At 40.0% G+C, this 13163-nt stretch overlaps 1 protein-coding gene across 7 annotated transcripts in view; it reads left to right on the top strand.

The window, feature by feature from the left end:
- Positions 1–13163, top strand: part of dlg3 (discs, large homolog 3 (Drosophila)) — a 297837-nt gene that overhangs the window by 238310 nt on the left and 46364 nt on the right. The window lies entirely within an intron of this gene.

The following is a 13163-nucleotide window of genomic DNA, read 5'->3' as shown; positions in this document are numbered from 1 at the left end:
TTAATGGCATTATTAACCATCAGATGACAAGGTAAAATCTCTTAAATCATTCTAAAGTCAGTTTTAAACAGAAACAAGGCGATACTCTGATGCTTTGAAATTACAGACACCCAGTGAACCCAACAGCTAGCAGCCCATGTAGCCGCGTCACTCTGATCGCTTCCTCAGTCTTTTATGATGAAATAATGCTGAATTTATGTGGAAATGATTGTTGTACAAAAGCATCAGATATGTGTCGCTGAGATAGATGACTGGAGAGCAGTTTTAAGCAGAAACGAGGTGATAATCGATGAACCGCGGCTGATGACGCATGCGCAGTGAAGGCAGGGCGGACCAATTGTTAGGGGGCACTGTTCAGTCTGCGACACTGGGTTTCTACTGACAAACATTTGTGCTTTTAGGGTTTTTACGTCTTTGCATATCATCCACATCAGTTTGCTTAATTCGAGACATGCAAATTTCAGGCTTGGATTTTGCTGTTTCCTCCCTCCAGGCACTCCGTACAGGTAAGCCACAGTGTGACAGATTGGTGATGGAGTCATTAAACCCCTCTGCCTCCCTGTGTGCACAGAGGAGGAGAGTTGGGTACCTGGATGTGTGTGAGGAGGGGTGGGCCGGCCGGAGACCGCACCACCCCCCAACTCCTGCATGAGGAGGAGAGATGTGTGCAGAGGGGTGCCCCCGGGACGAGCACCGTCCCTCATCTTGGACAAGAATAGACTGTCTCCGGCTTGGCTGGCATGCGTGCATGCTGGCAGACAGGGGCCACCGGCATTTTTCAAAGACCATTAATGATCCTTCCACAGTTTCACCTACCTAAACTTTGTTACTACTTTTACTTCCTCTAGATAATCAAGTTTTATCATCTTCTCAGCGCTCCGCCATGGTCATGTTCTGACCCACTGGTGATGTCACGCGTGTAAAAAAAAAAAAAAAAAAAAAAAAAAAAAGTAGGCCTAAGCTGTAAACAGGTGAAACTGTAAAACTGTAAACATTTCTTTGAATAGCACAAACCCGACACAAACGATAGAGATTAATTTGGATGTGTGTGTGGAGGTGGGTGCTGGTGATGTCATGCGCGTAAAAATATTAAAACTATAAAAGCACAAATGTTTATTTTAACAGCACAGACCTGGCACAAACGATAGACTAGTTTGGAGCGATTTGGACGTCGAGGGGGGGTGCTGATGATGTCACGCATGTGAAGAAAAAACTGTAATAACTTTACAACGTAACAAACATTTCTTTGGACGGTACAAACCCGACACAAACGATAGAGACCAGTTTGATGACATTTGGATGTGGAGGGGGGCTACTTGACATCACGGGTCAGAAAATGTATTTAGGCATAACTGTATGATAGTACAGTTCAAATTACTAGACTTTCCTTCCACGTTTCCTCACAGGTATAGAACAAAACTTGCACAAAATGAAAGCTTGGAATGCTGGCTCTTGAAGTGTTCAATAGTTGGCTTGAGGATCTATAGTTTCCACATCTGAACATTCTGCCTGACATTTTTGCATTTCTTTTTCCTTTTTTGTGGTCATTAACAAAAACCACCTAAATGTGACAAATGTAATTCGTAGTCACTGTTGAGGGCCTCACTACCCCCCAGCCCACAGTTCAATTCGTACTTTGCTCCGTCCGCATGTCAGTCTCTCGATTATAAACTACGATGTAACTACTGAACAAAATTAAATATATTTTTCAGTGTTTCTTGTGTGTTAAGATCACATTCCTTTGAAGGTGAACTTTGGCCCACTGATGTTGATAAACCCTGCTTTGTTGGGATTAACTTTATATGAGATTTTAGTCTAGGCCCTATGCACCTTTTGTCATTTTTACTGACTGAAACTGTTCGTGTCTGTAAAGATTCTGTAAAATGATATGTAGAATTTAACTCAGGCTATATTAAACACATGCAAAAACAGAAGTCATTAATAATCTTTGGAAAAGGGGTTTTCTGCCATATGCTTAAAGATGCATTTGAAAGACAGTCAGCCTGCCAACAGTAGATATTTGACATTCATACTTGAGTATTATTTATGTGGAATTTTTGTCTCATAAGCATTTTTGGAGTTGTGAGGTCCCTAGACAGAGTTGTTTGGTGATGCTGCTGATACCTTTGCGGGAGAATGAAGTTCTTGGTGCTTCCTGTCTTACTGTATGGTTGTGAGACTTTGATGTTAACCAGTGACCTAAGGTGACAACTGGATGTCTTTGGAACCAGGTCTCTTTGAAGGATCCTTCACTACCCTAGAATTTGTGTCAAACCAGCAGTTACTAAGGGAGACTAAGATGAGTATTACTTGCATTTTGAGTTTTGGCTGTGTCGTGCATTTCTTTGTGCAGAAGGCCAAGGGGACATCCACGCTTTACCTGGCTGTAGCAGATAGGTAGTGATTTTAGAGATGTGGGGATGGACTGGTTGTCTGCCTGGGTGGTTGCCATCCAGGACCCAAGGCTGTTATGTGGTGTCATGGATGTAGTAAAGCACCAACAGTCCATGCTTCCACACTTGTCTTGACTCTGTATGTCTGTTCACACATCATGGCTACAAAATAATGTTATCACATTAATCTTAGCGCTTCATCTCTGTGTGTCTTTGGAGTACCTGCTATGTTTTTGGCACATGGACAGACCGCACTGCAAACTGGCTGTGCTCTGCTGCATGCAGATTAAAATATAATGTAATGCTAAAATACCCTCGGCCGTATCAGCATTGTGTTCTTTATAATTTGCAGTTTAATTATTAAGATCCTATTGTCTTACGTATAATTTGTACATGTTCAATAAAGCCCCTCTATCAGTCAGTCAGTCAAAAACAATATTTGCATTTTAAGAGCCGAAGTTGTGAAAATTAGGCTGAAACGATTATTCAAGTAACTCAAATAATTCTATTACAAAAAATGTTCGAGGCAAATTCTGTGTCTTGAAGCTTCATTTAACATTGTGGTACATATGCCAGGCCTGTGTGTGGCGCTGTACCGCCCCCAGAAAAAAACCCCCAGAAGACTAGAGCATGCCCATAAACTGTGTAAAGGCTAATCCAAAAGCTACCACTTTCCAACGCGACACACACAGAGTAAGATAAAGCCTTTTAAGAGAAAGAGGGTCCATGCTGATCATCTGAAATAGATTGACTGTGCATTTAAAGCAATGCAATGTGTTTGTCTATTTAAAAAAAAAAAAACACGGTCTGCTCTGCTTGGGGAGTGACTGGCCTGGCGGCTGGCTGCTGTCTCTCTCTACCCGGTATGAGAGGCTCAGTACTTCACTCACACCGGGCGAGTCACAGCTCCGTCCCCGGCCACACTGACAGTTTCTGAAAGATCCTCTTAACAAAAGTTCACTCTTTCTTCTGTGATTTGCTCAGACTGGCATTGAGTGTTTTGCTTTTTAATTTTTGCTTTGTTGGGCAACAGACAATGCTTCACAAACACTGTAACTTAAATATAATAATAATAATAATAAAAACTGACTGCGAGGCTAGTTCAACCTCCAGTTGAAATGCGTCTGCTGAATTGCAGAGAAAAGGGGATTTAAAAAAAAAATTTACGCAGGGACCCAGTCCACCAACCTTTAAAAAAATAAACTTTTACAAGTTGGGGAAAAAACAAACCAAACCACATCCCATCACCATTTCAACAAAATGTCAACACTGATGCAGCGACATTGTGCCATTGCTTAGGGAGAGTCCTGGACTATTGATGTTTGAAAAAGCAAAAATACTTTCTATCTGATAACTCGATTAATCGACAGAATAATTGATAGAATACTAGATTACTAAAATAATCGATAACTGCAGCTGTAGTGAAAATCAAGTAATATTTGTAGATCACCCTCGGTGCATTTGCAGGTATTAATGTGACAAATAGAAAGAAAGATAGCTTTGAGGTAGCGGATGTTAGCATGCATGCTAACATCTGCAAGATGTCTTGTAAATGACTCCAGAGGTGTTATCAGATTACATAAACAGCATTTTCAGTTTTAGAAGTCTTTATTTCTCGCTAGCTTTTGCATAATATATGACAAAGACGATATATTTACACACAAATGAAACTTGAGTTTTGCAGGTAGCTACCAGCCTGTGATGTCACCATGCTAACGCCTGCGAAATGTCTTGTAAATAGGTTCAGAGGTGTTATTTGGTTCCAAAAGTAGTGTTTTCAGTTTTAGAAGTGTTTATTTCTTGCTTGCTTTTACATGATATATAAGAAACATGTATATAAATACACAAAATGAAGCGATTTTGGAGAGAGCAGCCAGTGACATCACCATGCAGCTCTACTCTGATTGGCTGTTATGCCTGCAACTCAAAAACAGATTGAAACAAAATGTGATTTTATAACCTCTTAAAATAGGTTAAGGTTAGCCATCTTTGAACTTGTCCAAGGTCTGTGTCACAAGAATGTTTCCTATAAATTTGAAGACTCTGGGAGTAATAGGACTGGATTTATGTTGAGCACAGACAGACGGACGCAAAGCCTTCACAATTCCCGATGGCCATATTTGATGGCATCGGGTAAAAATAATTTACTAAGTCCGTAGGATGAGACATATTTGCTTTGGGTTTGGGTGAGAGGTATTCAGACCACAGGCTTTAGTGTGCTCCACTATACAAAGGATGTACTTTTACACACAGCCCAAACAGCAGGTGGGAACAAGTGAACCCGACAGAAGCTAGATAATATAAAGTGACTGTGGAGACAACTTTATTCTATTTAATATATATATATATATATATATATATATATATATATATATATATATATATATATATATATATATATATATACTGTGTGTGTACGTGCGTGACGGCAGTACATCAGGTCTGTTTAATGAGCAGCCACTCCCATCTCTGTCATTTATACCGAACTTTTTTATCCCGTGCCGGTTGATCATAAATGTTATGGATGTCCTTTGGTAATATAAAAATAATCTGAGCTGAATGGGGCAGTAGTCACTGCACTAACTCGTAAATTATTACAGTTGATGAAACGTGCATGTGTAATGTACAACCCCTGGCAATAATTATGGAATCACCGGCCTCGGAGGATGTTCATTCAGTTGTTTAATTTTGTAGAAAAAAAGCAGATCACAGACATGACACAAAACTAAAGTCATTTCAAATGGCAACTTTCTGGCTTTAAGAAACACTATAAGAAATCAAGAAAAACAATTGTGGCAGTCAGTAACGGTTACTTTTTTAGACCAAGCAGAGGGAAAAAAATATGGACTCACTCAATTCTGAGGAATAAATTATGGAATCACCCTGTAAATTTTCATCCCCAAAACCAACACCTGCATCAAATCAGATCTGCTCGCTAGTCTGCATCTAAAAAGGAGTGATCACACCTTGGAGAGCTGTTGCACCAAGTGGACTGACATGAATCATGGCTCCAATACAAGAGACGTCAATTGAAACAACGGAGAGGATTATCAAACTCTTAAAAGAGGGTAAATCATCACGCAATTTTTGCAAAAGATGTTGGTTGTTCACAGTCAGCTGTGTCTAAACTCTGGACCAAATACAAACATGGGAAGGTTGTTAAAGGCAAACATACTGGTAGACCAAGGATGACATCAAAGCGTCAAGACAGAAAACTTAAAGCAGTATGTGTCAAAAATCAAAAATGCCCAAGAAAACAAATGAGGAACGAATGGGAGGAAACTGGAGTCAACGTCTGTGACCGAACTGTAAGAAACCGCCTAAAGGAAATGGGATTTACATACAGAAAAGCTAAACGAAAGCCATCATTAACACCTAAACAGAAAAAAACAAGGTTACAATGCAGGAAAAGCAATCGTGGACTGTGGATGACTGGATGAAAGTCATATTCAGTGATGAATGTCGAATCTGCATTGGGCAAGGTAATGATGCTGGAACTTTTGTTTGGTGCCGTTCCAATGAGATTTATAAAGATGACTGCCTGAAGAGAACATGTAAATTTCCACAATCATTGATGATATGGGGCTGCATGTCAGGTAAAGGCACTGGGGAGATGGCTGTCATTACATCATCAATAAATGCACAAGTTTACGTTGATATTTTGGACACTTTTCTTATCCCATCAATTGAAAGGATGTTTGGGGATGATGAAATCATTTTTCAAGATGATAATGCATCTTGCCAAAGAGCAAAAACTGTGAAAACATTCCTTGCAAAAAGACACATAGGGTCAATGTCATGGTCTGCAAATAGTCCGGATCTTAATCCAATTGAAAATCTTTGGTGGAAGTTGAAGATAATGGTCCATGACAAGGCTCCAACTTGCAAAGCGTATCTGGCAACAGCAATCAGAGAAAGTTGGAGCCAGATTGATGAAGAGTACTGTTTGTCACTCATTAAGTCCATGCCTCAGAGACTGCAAGCTGTTATAAAAGCCAGAGGTGGTGCAACAAAATACTAGTGATGTGTTGGAGCGTTCTTTTGTTTTTCAAGATTCCATAATTTATTCCTCAGAATTGAGTGAGTCCATATTTTTTTCCCTCTGCTTGGTCTAAAAAAGTAACCGTTGCTGACTGCCACAGTTTTTTTTCCTGATTTCTTATAGTGTTTCTTAAAGCCAGAAAGTTGCCATTTGAAATGACTTTAGTTTTGTGTCATGTCTGTGATCTTCTTTTTTTTCTACAAAATTAAACAACTGAATGAACATCCTCCGAGGCTGGTGATTCCATAATTTTTGCCAGGGGTTGTATAATGAAAAATTTTAATGCTTTCAAACCTGCAAGAAAGCAATTCAGTGGCAGAAGACAATGGCGAGAAAGTTGTAACGTTGTAAATAATTAATACATTATATCAAACAATACTAAATTTGATAGTTACGTGCGCTCGTTTCCAGAGCAGAAGGTTCCCGTCTCAAACCCACCCCTACCCATTTTCCATGTAATGTAGAGTTGTGTCAGTCTGTGGCGACCCAGAGTGTAATAGCGGAGAAGCCAGTGACTTACTTTATACTGTAATAACACTTTATTCTGTAATAACTGAGTGCTTAATGTACAATCCAGGGCTTGACAATAAGGCAATTTATGCACTGGCCCACAGGGCCAGTAGAATTTGAAAATTACTGGATGAAAATATCACTGGCCCATACTTTCACGCCTGCGCCGAACCGGGGGGTAACCGATATGAATTTGTTAAAGTCAACACTCAGACATTAGAATTGGGTTTCCTTAATGCCAAAACACTTGAAAACAAACACAATATTCTTATACTGCATGATAAAAACCTTAAAGTGAGTCAACTTTGAAAAAAATGTCGGTAGGTAACTAATAGGAATTTTTTCAACACTCAGACATTAATACAAAAATAAATGTATTTCTTGATCATTAAAAAATTAATATGTTAAATTTCATATACCAAGCTCCCTTGCTAATGTTGTCACCGTGGGGTTTCCACAAGGTCATACTGATTAGACTTTTAAACTGGTGTATGAAATCAAAGCAGATGTCTACCAGGACTTGGTATATTTACACTTACTTGTCAGCATATTCTGGCATGGCCCTACAAGTTCCACAGAAGACAACCTCGCTCTCCTCATCACACTCCAGCCATGGCCATCTTTTCTGCCAAGTTTTCCTCACCCTTTTCTTCTCATATTCAGCATCAGCAGCCTTCCTCTTCTGTGCTTGTTTTGAGGGTGATAGCTGTTCTTTCCTTTGCTTCCCTGGTTTCTGCCCAGGGGCAGGAGGTTTCAAGAAATTCATAATATTCACTGCGCTCGATCTTGCTTAAGCGAAAATGATGCATCGATGTTGAAGCAAAATTTGCGCCACATCAGAAGATGCTCCTGCAGACGAAGTTCGTCTGCACTTTGGCAATGTTCCGAACATTGCCTGTCTCTGGTAGCAGCCTGTGAGCAGGACTTATGTCTCTTTTGTCCTTTATTTCACAATTATGACAAGAGTTTTTGGAGCGAGCAGCAGCCCCACAGCAGCGGGAGCGGAGTTTCTTTCTTTTTTTTTTTTTTTATTGTTTACATGTGCGCGCGTGAACGGGACAGTTGGTCCTCAAACTGGGTCCTGCAAAGGCAGGACTGCTGAAAACAGCCATCATCCAGACGCAGCTCCTGCAGCAAATAATGATACTGCCTGATTTGGGAACGTCTCATGACGTTTGTCAGCTTTCCACAACAACTCGCTCCGTGTGATCAAGGTCCGTCATGTTAACTTGACTGACAGCCGGAGCCGGCGAGCTGAATGGAAGCTCCTCCTATTTGATGACGCACCGGGGCGAATTTTCGCAGCAAAAGCAGAGCGACACACCCGGCGAAGGAGGCGCGTCCGTTGCCACGCGACCCCCCGCGAATTTATAGCGTCTGATCGCGCCCGGTGTGAACGCGGCATTAGACTAATAAATTTCCCCAAAGCGATTTTAATTCTTACTGGCCCATATGGACCAGTGAAATATGAACTTCACTGTCCCGTGGTGGCCCGGAAAGTGTAAAAAAGGCCGCCGGGCCATCGGACCAGTGCTATTGTCGAGCCCAGCAATCACTTTCACTTTACTTCAAATAGTTATACTTTATTTACTGCTACTACTACTGTTGGTTTTTACATTGCTATTTATGATTATTGTCATTGTCAAGCAAGTTGCAGATTATTTTTTGCAGTTGTTAAAGGAAAAGATTCATGTAGTTTTATTACGTTAATGGCTTAGCTCTGTTTTTTAACTGAATCACAGACAAAAACAAACAAAAAAAAGTCTACTTCCAGAAAAATCATTTCAGAGGTTTTGATACCAAATTTTCCTAAGGACAAATTCCAATACAAATACTAATAACTGGGGATATTAAGTACTGTGTCATGAAAGGACATAGTACTGAATGACAGCGAGTTTAGTTTTCACATCTCTGTTGCAAACAGTGAGGGGAAATGTTACACACACACCCAACAGAAAAGTTGACACCGCTTGTGTTGTCTAAGGCACTTTTCACTCTGCTCTTGATCATTTTACAGAGCAAACATTGTAATCCGATTCACTTTTGTTGTCTTTGTTTATTTTAAATGTTCCCAAATCTCTGGCTCCTTTCTTCCACTTTCCGTACTAAAATTCCACGAGGGAGTATCCAAAGCAGATACCTGATACCAGCATCGGTTTATCCTTGCTAATTATTTAATAAACCATTTCTTTTTAAATGGTGTTTGTCACAAATGGCAGGAAGTGTATTTTGGGTGTGTTTGAGGGCTACTAAAAACACTGAAGTCAGTTTGTACAGCTCAGTGTTTAGAAACGTCAAGGCTAATTTTCTTCAAATGTAATTGTCAGCATTTTTGGTTTCATGGTAAAGACTAAAAAAAACGATTAAATTTCTTTAGTGAGGGTAATAAATTATAGATAGTTTCTGTGGACAACTACAGCTTTAGCGAGTACATTTTTGTTTTTGCTGTTCTTTCCATGTACACTTGAGCAGGGGACTGTAACGCTGGAACAATAGAAAGGATCTTGTGAGCTTTCGATGCAGGCTAAGTTCTCAGATTGGACTATGACAGGAATGTGAGGGGGACATAAGTTGTAGCATGCTCTTACTGCATGTTATTTTGTCTTTCAATAAATACCAGCCTTTAAATAATACTCACAGATCATTGTAGCAGCAGTGGAATTGTATTAGAATTGTCATGGGTGTCTGGTGGTTACTAAAAATGCTGCTGGTTAAGGTCAAAACTGACCTGCAGTTTTGATTGTTTTTGTGCAGACAAGTAAATACTCTATACTATACTGAATGCACCATCAAGCTGTTGCCTGAATTTATAGTAATAGTGTGAGAGGTGGTCTTCTGTGTTTGCTGGTTCAGCTGAGCTCGTCAGAACTAACACACTCTCATATTACAAGTGCATGCCTGCTGCATTGCGTAATAACTAGATCAAAAGATACATGACTGGCCTTCCCCTAATTTAAAAAAAAAAGTTGTGCAGTCGATGAGGATACATAGTGGGACAATGAGATTCGCAGTGGTCCGTTTCTTTCAGCTGTTGTTTTACCTACAGCGCAAATCTATCACTTACATTTTGACAGAATTTTAGCATTGATAAACAAAATTTTGTTCCATAATCAGATCATTGCTCATGATAAGGCTGAAGAAACAGTTTAATATTTGTACCTGTACTTATCAGTGAACTGACGACTTCTTAGTTCTTCCATTCCATTGGAAGGGTACCAGGACATGCTACCATACAATGCCGCATCCACACTATGGAACTAGCCTGGAGCCCCATTGGCAGCCAGGCAAACTCCTGTCCTATCTGCACCTTCTGAAAGCACAGTTTATCTGCCACAGCCACACTCTTGACACACTCTTGGCCCACTTACATTTGTTGTGGTCTTCGCCTAAAAAAAACAAAAATTAAAAAGCAAACACTCAGTGCGAGTCTGAGCAAAAACACAGAAGGAAGAGTGGACTTCTTCCAGAGACTGTTAGTGTGGCCTGGGATGGGGTTTATGAGGGCAGTGCTGCCCACTCACACCGGGTGGAGAGAGGCAGCCACCAAGCCGCGTGAATAGCCACTCCCACACATAGAGAGGAGAGCCGGCAGCGGATGAAAACGGTGTTTAAAACAAAAAAAGAAAAACACTGCTTCGCTTTAATGCACAGTAAGCTATTTCAGATGATCAGCGGTGGACCATTTTTCTCCTAAAAGGCTTTATTTCCTAACGTGTGTGTCGCGTTGGAAAGCTGTAGCTTATTGTGCCATTTGATTAGCGCTTACACAGCTTAGCATAGGACTGTCACGATTAGGAATTTCTGGAGATGATTAATTGTCAGACAAATACTTACGATTGACGATATATTGTCTTTTTTTTTTCTTTTCTTTACCTTCTACTGTCGTAGTATAATTAGCTTTAATGATTGCACATTCTGTGCTGTACTGTACACTTAACGACTAAGAGTAATTTATAATGTTTTGAACATCAAGCAATAAACAAAGACATTAGTATCTTCTCTATTCCTTAAGAGGATTTATTGTGATCAATCTGCTACAACAGGGCAAGCATTGAAGCAAACTCACATTCATTAAGAGCCAGTTGACGGAATGCACCAACTGCTGTTGCACTGGCTGGCAATTGTGCTGGTGTGGTCTTTCCAAGTTCGGCATATTGCTGTGGGTGATGGGTCTGTAGATGTTGTTTCTTATTTGTTGTGTTAGTGCTTTTGACCGGCACTTTTTTGCGGCAAAGTTTACATAGCGCTTCCTCCACGTTACTGGGCTCTCCCTTATCATTAGGCTTAAAACCGAAATGCATCCACAGAGGCGCTGTGGTACGTGGCTTTGGAACCAGAACCTCCTCACCCTCCATGTTATTATCCTGGCCTCGTTAACCATCCGACCAAGACGAGAGGGAAACAGTGAGTGAGACAGCGACGCTGCGTGCGGCTGCTGCTGCTGGCGCAGCACAATGACATCAGATTTGGAGTCGTTTTATGCAACTCTGTGGATAAAATAAAAAAATTCATGGTAATCTCAAATATGAAAAATATTCGCGAATATGAAAAATAATCGCGATTGGTGAATTTTGTAATAATTGTGAGTGCTTACTTATGCATGCTCTAGTCTTCTTCTGTTTGTTTTCCTGGGGACATTACAGTGCCACACACAAGCCTGGTATATGTACTACAATGTTAAAGCTTAGAGGCACAGAATTTGCCTCAAACATTTTTTGTAATCGAATTATTCGAGTTACTCGACTAATCATTTCAGCCCTAATCCAGAGTTCCTCAAGTGAGCGTTGCTGATGATACTTTTAGAAATTTATTGTTTATTTTACAGTTGAAAGGCTTCGTGTTTCCAAAAAGTGCCAAGTTTGCTCAGCAGGAAAACAGCGAGAGAGTGTGGACTTTTTGACCACACTTGCTTTGACAAGTAAATGTATGTTTCAGTTGAAATTGATTTCAGAGGGAGACGGGACTGAATTTTTAATTTTTACTTTAACATTTGCTTTGACAATGTAAACATATGTTTCCCATGTCAATAAAGCTCCATTAAAATTGAGAGAGAGGGAGAGTGAGAGAGCGCTGTCTTTTCTCTTTTAAGTCTATAAAAATAAGTCTATAAAAGTCTATAAATAAAAAGTACTTAATTCTTTCACCAAAACATCAGATCTAGACTTGCATCTTAATGTACCTTTTGGCAAATTGTAGCTGAACTTTCAGGTCTTCTTTTTAAGAAAATCCTCCTTTGAACACTTCTTCATGAAGCCGTATAAGTAAGAATACAAAATATCCTCAGAAAGTCAACAGTAATGATAATAACAATATTAAAGCAAACAGAGCCCTGGTATCGGAATACTATCGGTATTGGTAGATATCCAAATTCAGGTATTGGGATCTGATCGGAAGTGAAAAGCGCTTATTAGAGTGGTGAATGATTTTCTGCGTGCATGGATTCGGACACCACGATGGTTTTAGTGCTTTTAGAACTTAGTGCTGCGTTTGATACTGTGGATCATCGTGTTTTCCATGATAGGCTGGAAAATTACTTTGGGATTACTGGAAGTGTCCTTGCTTGGTTAACGTCATACTTGTCCAGTCGTTCTCATTGTGTTGTGTATAATAACACTACCTCTGGTCTTGGTGAAATGAAATTGGGGTTCCACAGGGGTCTGTGTTAGGCCCCTTGCTTTCTCACTGTATATAGCGCCCCCTGGGCATATTCTGTAGCATTAAGGGATTGCCTTTCATTGCTATGCTGATGATACTCAATTGTACATGCCGATAACTGCTGGTAATCTTACCCATATAAAATCTTTAGAAGATTGCCTTGTATCTGTGAGAAGTTGGTTGTCTAGTAACGTCCTAGTCTTAAATTTTGATGAGACTGAAATGATGGTTCTTGGTCCAGCCAGACATTGGCATCAATTTGACCTTTTGGCACTTAATTTGGGTTCGTGGGTTATACATCTTCCGGACAAAGTGAGAAATCTTGGGGTACTTTTTGAAGTTTTTGAAGTGTGGGGTATAGAGCCTTCTCCTACCATGGCCTTATTCTTTGGAACGATCTACCTGCAGTTATTAGGCAGTCTGACACGGTGGAGACTTTTAAATCAAGACTGAAGACCCACTTTTTTAGACTGTCTTATCATTAATCTATTCTGTTTTTATATTTGCTTTGTAATTTCTTTTTATTCTACTGTGTTTTACCTTTTTATTGTGTCCTTTTGATT

The sequence above is a fragment of the Thalassophryne amazonica genome, chromosome 11 (assembly GCF_902500255.1).
Source record: "Thalassophryne amazonica chromosome 11, fThaAma1.1, whole genome shotgun sequence".
NCBI lineage: Eukaryota > Metazoa > Chordata > Actinopteri > Batrachoidiformes > Batrachoididae > Thalassophryne > Thalassophryne amazonica.
This window is presented reverse-complemented; position numbering and strand designations above follow the sequence as displayed.